The following is a 9,690-nucleotide window of genomic DNA, read 5'->3' as shown; positions in this document are numbered from 1 at the left end:
TTTGACTTGTTCGACTCATTTATTTATTTCTGTGTGTGAAAATAGAGTTAGCAAAACATGGATGACCAAAGCTGCTCTCCTGCACGATCTGCATAATGTGGTGCAGAGAGAGGCAACTGGTGCTGGGTGGTGCAGTTTATGAGGCAAACGTAGAACACCCAGCAAGTTCCATGCACACGCCTTTTTCTGATGAATGGGACTCATGCAGGGAACTTGCTAGGGGTCATACGGTTGCAAAGGATCAACTTTTGGGTACATGAACTGTCCCTTAAAGGGGTACTCCGCCTCTAGATATCTTATCCCCTATGTAAAGGATAGGGGATAAGATGTCTGATCAAGGGGATCCTGCTGCTGGGACCCCAGCAATCTCCATGCAGCAACCAAAATTCTAAATAGTATGTTTAGATCACTGGTTCCTGTGATGGGATTCGTGACATCATGCCACACCTTCTTGTGACATCACACCACCTCCCATAGACATAAATGGAAAGGGCGTGGCGGGAGGTCACAACCCGCACCACGAGAACCCAGAGTTCTTAATATATTATTTGGAACGCCGGGTGCTGCATGAAGATTGCGGGGGTCCCAGTGATCAGTCATCTTTTGTCCTATCCTTAAGGTAGGGGATAAGATATCTAGGGGCGGAGTACCACTTTAAGGAATTAGAGAGTGTAGGCATGCCTTACAAGCAGGTAGAAAAAGAACAGCTGGGAGAAATGACAGGACACGAAGCAATATTTGGCTGGGACCGATTTTGGGTGTGTTCTGGCCAATTAAAGGAGAACTATGGCAAAAATTAACTTATCCCCTATCCATGGGTTATGGGATAAGTAGCTGATCGTGGGGGGTCCCCCTGCAATACCTGGGATGAGACCCGTCGCTCAGTGAGAAGCGCTCGCTGCAGACGTCAAATCTCAATTTCCCTGGACCCCCCCACCTTCCTTCATGTCCACCACAGATGCCCCCAGACTGCTGTTTCTTACAGAGTTTTATGCCCAGAAATGGTTGGCTACTCACTTTGTCAGTAGATTCTCATCCTAAATATGAAGACAATCGGGGAAATGTACCTGTGGAGAGGAAATGTTGTCCAGTTGCTCTTAGCAACCAATCAGATCACTTCTTTTATTTTTCAGAGGTCTTCTCAAGAATGAAAGAAGTAATCTGATTGGTTGCTATGGGCAACATGATGAAAACATATTTTTTTTCTTTAACAACTACAGTACTACAACTCCCAATGTAGTGTGTCTTTTCAACCTGTGCCTCCTCCAACCCTGACCCTTAGGGGGGCACAGACTGACCACACTGGGGGTTGTAGTACTTTCATTTTTACAGTTCCCCTATAACTCTGCAGCTTCGGTAGAAGTATGAGGCTCAGCCTTAGAGTCAGTGTATCTGGCTGCTCCGGTGTTCTTCTATTTTACAGCCTGGACCCTTGACTTGGGGATAATATAGCTGCTAAAGCCTACCATCCACCAACCCCCAAAAGCCCCCTTTGTAACGAGGAATCCCTTACCTTAAACATGACAGACACAGTGTTGGTGGTAACAAGGCCACAGCAGCCCCTTTATTAAATATCAAACAATAAATAACAATAAAACATTGTAAGGCAACCTTGTATGAACATCATACATAACATTGAATAAAACATATTTTTTTTTTTTTTTCAAAGTAAAGTTTTATTAAGGTTTTCAACATACAAGGTAAAATGAAAATTACAACATGAGAAGTGTCTACACTGGTCAGGCAACAAAGCCCACATGGCTCAAGTAAACAAGGAGTCACTCAGCGAAGTTAAACATTACAGCAGTCCGAGCCTCACATCATAAATGAACTCCAGAGAACAGAGGTTGTGAGTAGCTAACAGGATTCAGAACTACGTATAAATTCGATAACTTTAGCGAAAATTCAAACATCGCCAGTAGTGAAGCAGAGAACCAGGACAGACAAAGGAAACACAACATCGGTAGAGGGAACTGGAAGATAGGAGAGGAGGGAGAGAGAGGAAAAGATACAGGGGGATAGAGGAAGGAGGGGGGGGTGTAGAAGAATCGAAGAGGGGGAGATAGGATGCAGCAGACTTAGTGTAATATGGCAGAGAGTCTTACCTGTTCGGACTGAACCTCTCCACCTGTCTAAGCAGTAAACAGCAACTGTGGGTGAGCTATTGCGGAGTTGGACAGAGGGGGATGAGCGTGCGTGGTGACAGATCCAGGTTATCATCAGTGAACTCCTGAAAGGCAACATAGGATAGCCAAGGCGACCAAACAGCATGGTATTTATCGAACTGTCGGGTAGAGTCTGCCCGGAGTTCTTCCATCCTACAAGTATAGGTAACTTCCCTCAGCCATGAGGAGTAGGTCGGGGGTAGTGGAGATTTCCAAAGGCGAGGGATCACAGCTCTAGCCGAGATAAGTAAATAGTGTGCTAAAGTGGCTGACAGACGGGGGCATGTGTTAGGGAATATGGACAGGAGGATAGGTCGTGGGTCCTTATCGATGGAAAGGGTCGTCAGCCTATTTACGGTAGATAAAACTTGTGTCCAAAACGTATTCAATGTCGGGCATGTCACCCAGATATGGGACATTGTCCCATTTGAGCGTTCGCACCTCCAACATGCATCAGAAGCCTGTGGGAACATCTGCGCCAAAAGAGACGGCACTCTGTACCATCTCGTGATGATTTTATAGTTAGTTTCTTGTGCCTTGCATGAGATACTAGATTTGTGACAATGTAGCAGGGCACGAGACCAGTCATTGTCAGGAATAGAACATTGTAGTTCCCTTTCCCATGCCACTCGATAGGGCAGGGGAATTTCAGAGCGTTCCCCTATGATCAGGGCATAGAGAGTTCCAATTGCATGGGGGACAGGAGCGGAGGCCGCACAAAGGGTTTCAAAGGGGGTCAGTTGTCTATGAAGACGGAGTGCGGCTTTGTTGGTGTTATAGAAGTGTAGAAGTTAACTATATTGGAACCTATGTATAGTTGAAGGCTGAGTTCCACCCAAAAGGTCGTAGAGGGATTTCAAGCCTGTGGGTTGCAGTAAGGAAGAGAATAGGACATAATCAGACTTTTTACGCGTTAAGAAAGTGGCAGAAGTCTGCGCTGGAGGGAAGAGCACATTGCCAAACAGGGGCATAAGGGGGCCATCCGGGAAATAGTGAGATGTATTTTTCAGGTAGGACTGATGTGCTCGCAGTATTGAATGTGTTACCGGGGGTAAATGGTCAGGTGGGTGCAAGGGGGCGGGCAGTCTTTTGGTCCACAAGGTAGACCTAGCATCCACACCACAGAGATTTCTTTCAAAGACAACCCATTGCTTAGCAGTCTGACTGTGGTAGCAGTCTAGTATTCTGGCTAATATGATCGCCTTGTAATACGATAGGCAGTCTGGCAGTGCGAGGCCACCCTCCCTCTTGCGTCTATAAAGCACCTTCCCTGCCAAGCGGGGATGTTTCTTACTCCAAACAAAGTGAGACTGCATTGCAGAGAGGTCCTTAAAGAAAGAACGGGGGATATGACAGGGGATACAGGCAAAGAGATAGAGTAAGCGGGGTAGGATGTTCATTTAAAAAATATTTACCCTGCCAATCCATGAGAAGTTTTTATTGTCCCATTTCGACAAGTCAGTTCTCAGGGTGTGGAACAATGGGGGAAAATTTAATTGAAAAGTGCTAGCCAGATCACTAGGGACTAGGATCCCAAGATATTTCAGTGATGACCTCTGCCATTTAAAAGGGTAAGTGAAAGAAATGTGAGTGATCATTTGGGAGGGCAGTGTGATATTCAAAGCTTCGCTTTTGGATGGGTTCAGTTTATAGTTACTATAAGCCGAATATTGTGCTATGGTGGAGAGGAGGGAAGGGAGGGTAGTGAGCGGGGAGGAGAGAAATAGAAGGACATCGTCAGCGAACGCTGAGCATTTGCAACTGCACGAGGGAGAGGAGAGGCCTCTTATATCTGGATTCGAGCGTATTGCATTGAGCAAGTGCTCCATGCATAGGACATAAAGGATAGGTGATAATGGGCAGCCTTGCCTCGTACCGTTGCGAATGCTAAAGGGAGCCGACAGCTGTCCATTGATTCTGATTCTAGCCTGGGGTGAGGAATACAGCGACATGATTCTGGCAAACATATGGGGGCCCAAACCTATTTGTCTCAGAGTCGATCCCAAAAAGGAGGAAGATGAGATAGCATTAAAAGTCAGCAGGAGTGTGGAGGACAGGTCATCCCTGAGGGTCTTATAGAACTTGGCAGTATAGCCATCTGGTCCCGGACTTTTACCAGCAGGTAGGGCCGATATCGCCAGGTGGAGTTCCTCAGGGGTGAACTGAGCCTCCAAGTCCGAGATAGATTCAGCAGTTAGGATGGGCAATGCCGTTTCATGTAAGTAATTCTGTAAGGAGGGTTGAGTGTCAGTGTGAGAGGAGAGAGCGGTAGGTTAAGGGAGGTTATATAGGTCTGTATAATATTTCTGAAAAGTTTCCAGTATTTCCGGCGTGAGGGAAGAAGGGGTGCCTGATCGAGTGCGAATGGAGGGGACATAGAGGGTCGAGCGTGTCGCCCTAAGGGCCCTCGCCAGCATCTTCCCCGATTTATTACTCCACTCGTAGAACAGTCTACCCGTTAGTTGTCTATAGTGGCAGTGTTTTTTGTTGAGCGTCTCTAACAGATCACTCCTGACTCTGATAAGTTCACGGTAAGTTGAGTCCTGTTGGTGTTGTTTGTGCCGTGTCTCTAGGATGTGCAGCTCTCGGTATAATGTCATCAGCTTAGCTGAGGCTTCCCTTTTCAGCCAAGCCCCATGCCTCATCAAAACTCCCCTCAAGACACATTTCAATGTTTCCCACTTGATTAGCGGTGACGACGGATCCCACTTCATTAAGCTTCCAAGAGGCATGTGGCTTGACCAAGGTCGGAAGCGTAAATGTACCCTGAACTGGGGCATGATCAGACATAGAGACAACACCAATCGTAACAGAAGTAAAAGAGGGGAGGAGGGAGTGTGAACAGAGAATGTAGTCTATTCTACTGTATGTTTGTCTAGGGTGTGAGAAGAAGGTATAATCTCGTCCTTGTGGATGGAAGGCTCTCCAGGTATCAATTAACTGTAATAGATGTAGCTTATGCCTAAGGGCCCTGAGTTTACTATGAGAGATGTATGAGTGTCCTGATGAGGTGTCCACCTGAGGGAATAGAGGTGTGTTAAAGTCTCCACACAGGAGAATCTGACCCCTGGCAAAGGAGGAGAGTCTCTCCAAAGTCTTCAGTAAGAACTGAATTTGGTTATGGTTCGGAGCGTATATAGAGGCCACCGTCAGATTACGTCCCGCAAGGAGGCAATTGGCGAAGACAAATCGAGCGTCTGTGTCAACTAGGGAGGTCTGGATCGTAATGGGAAGCGTCCTGTGAAAAACTATGGATACACCCTTAGTCCTGGAATCAGGGTTAACACTATGTATCCATTTATCGTAGTGCCTGGTTGGTATGGTAGGGAGGTGACCTTTTTTAAAATGTGTTTCCTGTAGAGCTATGATATGGGATCTTTGCTTATGAATGGAGAACAACGTCTGGGCACGCTTTTCGGGGGTGTTGAAACCCTTGACATTAAGGGTAGTAATGTGAAGGTCAACCGCCATCAGATGTAATGTGTAAATGCCAATATTCACCACACCGTTGGTAGACAGGTGGAGGGTCCAGCCCATCAGTCAGGCAAGTGTCCGAGGATTCAAGTCTGCGTATAGAAGAGAGCACAAGTAAGTGGGGAGGAAGGGAAAAGGGAGGAAAGCAAGGGAAGAGAAGCTTCTGCACAGACACAGAAGCAAAGGGACTAAAGGAATAGACCATAAGGGTCAGAGGTACCAACGGAACCAGTCCGATGTACATACTAGTGGGGTAACGTGATAGACAAGCCAGAAAGGACAGCATTTAGTGGTCCTGGGTTGGACTTATGAGTAACAGGTCAGAGCTTCATCCCCGCTTAAGGGGATGAGGCGAGTATGAAACGGGCTAAGTGTGACAACAGTAGCAACTAAATTAGGGGAACAATGGTAGTTGGTAGGTTATGGGCATTATGTGTGCAGGTAGTAAATTATATTTAGGAAGAGTGGGTACCATGGGAGCAAAGGAGACATAAAATAAACAAGTAAAGAATATAAGACTAACAGGCCAGGAAACAGTGACCATATGAGGACAAGCTATAAAAGACAAGAAATATCAGTAATCTATCTGCGGTGACATAATGCAACCACATTTGACAGTGTTAAACTACATATGAGGTAATACACTAATATCTCAGATAGGCAGCTCAGGTTTTACGTTTCGATCTTTGCTGCAGCGGGACACTTGTGGTGACCTCGGATGGACGGTCTCTCGGAGATCGATCAGGACGGTTTTGCGGTGCAGCAGGAAGGGGAGATAAGAACAAGGCTTCCCACTCAGGCAGACTGACATGGGGGATACGGAAGGCTTCAAGGAAGGCAGGCAAATCTTCCGGTCTCTTGAGCGTAGAGATATTGGATCCATACTTTGCATTCAGAGAGAAGGGGAAGCCCCATCTGTAAACAATTTTAGCATTTTGTAACAGAGTCAGCAACGGTTTCAAGGAGGCTCTCAAACGGAGGGTCCGTAGAGAAAGATCTGGGTATATCTGTATAGGGGAACCATTATAGGAAAGGTTTTTAACCTGTCTAGCACCTCTCAGGATTGCCTCTTTCTGGAGAAAATGATGCACTCTGCAGACAACATCACGGGGCTTTTTCGGATCAGGATGTTTCGCTCTGAGAGCCCTGTGAGCACGATCCAGTTCTATGTTCGAATACGGCGGTTTCTTTAGTAGTTCATTAAAGAGACGTTGCAATGTATCTGGCAAGTTCTGAGGTAGAACTGTTTCCGGAAGGCCCTTGATCCTAAGATTATTGCGCCGATTCCTATTATCAAGATCGTCCAAGTGATCAATTGTGTGGATTTGCTGTAATGTCAATTTCTCTGTGGCTTCCTGTAGTTTCTGGAGGTGGGTTGTAGTAGTAGAGCAAAAATCCTCCAGTCTCTGGACCTTCTTATGTAAGTTAGACACCTCAGCCTTAACGGGTTCCAGGTCACGGTTCCAAGCAAGTTTGAGATCGGTCGCCAGCGTTGCCAAGTCAGCTTTAGTGGGGATCAGGGTCAAGAGTGCTTGCAATTCAGGGTGTCCCTGCAATGTCGAGAGCGCCATCTCAGGAGTAAGTGGAAAGGTAGGAGGCGGAACATGTGACTGAAGCGTGGCAGTTATGGCTGGCATCTGCTGTCTAGAGGGTGCAGACCTATGAGGGGCATCCTCCGTTGGAGTATGAGAGTCCTCAGAGGATGAATGGTCACGGGAACGGCGTTTATTATGTCTCACTTTCATCAGGGTCTTGAATAATTTTTTCTTTGCAGGGGGACTTTTACCCCAGTACTCAGGGGCGTCACTATCCACAGATGAGTCTTGAGAGTCTCTATCAGAGTTGGAGCCATCAGAGTACATTTCATTGGCCCAGTCAGTTATGTCGCATGCCGGAGGGCCAGGAACCTTTTCTGGGAGCACAGGTAGCTGGGGTGGCGCAGCCGCTCCGCGTACAGGTGGTGTACGTAAAGTCCCTTGCGATTTATGTCGTTTCTCAACCAGCCTCCAATAGCCATCTTGTGACTGTTGGGCATTCCCCGAGTCCTGGCAGGTAGGTAATAAAGGTGTCATAGATGCAGGATTCGTATACTGGATCTCACGTGAAACGTGTTGGCCAGTGGCAGGAGACGGCAAGGATGGCGAGGGGCCAGCAGCCTGTGGATTCATTGCGGCAGGACCGGCAGCCATGGAGGAGGCTATTGTGTCGGGTGATGTATTATTGGGAGTTGGGGACTCAGGCTGCAAGCCCTGGCGAAATTCAGGTGCAGGAAGTACCTGATGTTCAGGTTGTGGCATCAAGCTGTGGTCAGGAGCCGGGGAGGCAGGTATTGCAGACTGCCCTACTGGGTTGTCATCAGTAGACTGTGAGGATCCCATCCCTATCTGTGTCACATAGAGGTTGGTGGATATAGGCTGTATGGCAGGGCCTAGCTTCTTAGCGGGTTGATGCCCGGGCATTGGTGGTCTGATAAGCACTCAGGTAGGGATGTGGAGGTAAGTGGGGAAGGAGTCTCTAAGTTAAGTGCAGTTCCGCACCAGTAGGTGACCGGGTGCTGGACGGCACAGGTCTGTGCCGGACGCTGTGGCGCAGCAGGAGATGGCAGCAGTGGAGGCGGTGAGGTAGCCGAGCACTGGTGCTGGAGGGAGGCGCGGCACTTACTTCCAGTATCGCGCACGGCGCGTTGTCAAAGCCCGGAGCAGAGTCCTGTGTATTGTCGCCGGTCTCTCTCTGTCTGCAGGCCGTGTGAGCTGCACTGTCAGCGGGGTCACTTGCTGCAGACGCCGCTTGGAGCGCCTGCTCACTCCTTCTCCCCGCCTCGCACTGCTGTTGTTGGGGAATGGCGTCTGAAGGCCGCACCACAGGTTGGTCGGTCCGATCGGATTTCTGAGATGCGAAATAGCGGGCGATACCGCTCAGAGGAGGCACAGTGGGTGCAGGTTGCTTCTTCTTCCGTTTGGCAAGAGATCTACCACCCATAACCTTCACATTAGCCCGTTTTCAGTCCAGTCCGGCGGGAGCTCTCACACCATGCTTCCTCTCTCTAGCGAGTCCAGTCACGCCCTGAATAAAACATTCTTAACATAAGTTAACCAATTAACATGTCCCTAACACAGGAGGAGGACCTGAAGGCACTGTTACCGAGCCCAAGCTAGAATGGGGCCTCACTTGCTCCTAGCCGTTAGCGCCTGCACAGGAGAACCATTTTGTCAGGCCCCCCCAACAATCCTGGGAACCCATGTTCCCTTGCAGAATTTTCCATCGGGCTGGGACCGCTCCCAGCCCACCTCCACACTGTATTCCATCACCTCCATGCCATCCACTTGTACCTCCAGGTCTCTCTCCTGCCACCGCCACAATGGCGACAAGTGACTCCTCACTTGTCCCCGTTCCACCACAGACTAAGTGCTCGCTCCACTACCTCCCGAATCTCCAAGATCCACAGATCCATACCAAAAATATTCAGATGAACGCCATCATCATCCAAGAACTCCGAAGAGCTCCCCTCCAATTCTCTATGACGCACCACCAGGCCCCCATTACGGGCCACGAATTTGCCCACCACCTTATTGAGTTTAATCCGTGCTCTATTAATGGCAACCACAGACCTGGCCTGCCTCCATTTCCTCCTGGCCACCATTTCAGACCACACGATGATCAGGCCTGGAAAGGACGACCACAATCGCATCAAGTCCAGCTTGATGTCCCAGGTCAGATCCCGGGATCTCCTCACACCCAAATCATTCCCTCCTAGGTGTATGACAAGGTCGTTGGGGGCTCTGTCCAAGTGTACAAAAAACTGAACCCTGGCCAACAATTCCGCATTCCGCTCTTCCCCAACCAGTGGACCTGACCTGTCGAACTCGTCAAGCCCAACTGCCGGCCCGCTGGACGAACACCAGCCCGCACCCCACCCCTCACCACATAGGAGTGGCCGATAATCCGCACAAGTCCCGGGCCGCCACCTGAAAGACAAAAAACAATAACAAAATACAAACGGCACTCCCCCAACACACAACAATCACAGCAAATGAGGACGAACATACAACTG

This window comes from Hyla sarda, chromosome 4 (genome assembly GCF_029499605.1).
Source record: "Hyla sarda isolate aHylSar1 chromosome 4, aHylSar1.hap1, whole genome shotgun sequence".
NCBI classification, from domain to species: Eukaryota; Metazoa; Chordata; class Amphibia; order Anura; family Hylidae; genus Hyla; species Hyla sarda.
The sequence above is the reverse complement of the archived record's forward strand: the minus strand, read 5'-3'. Positions refer to the sequence as shown.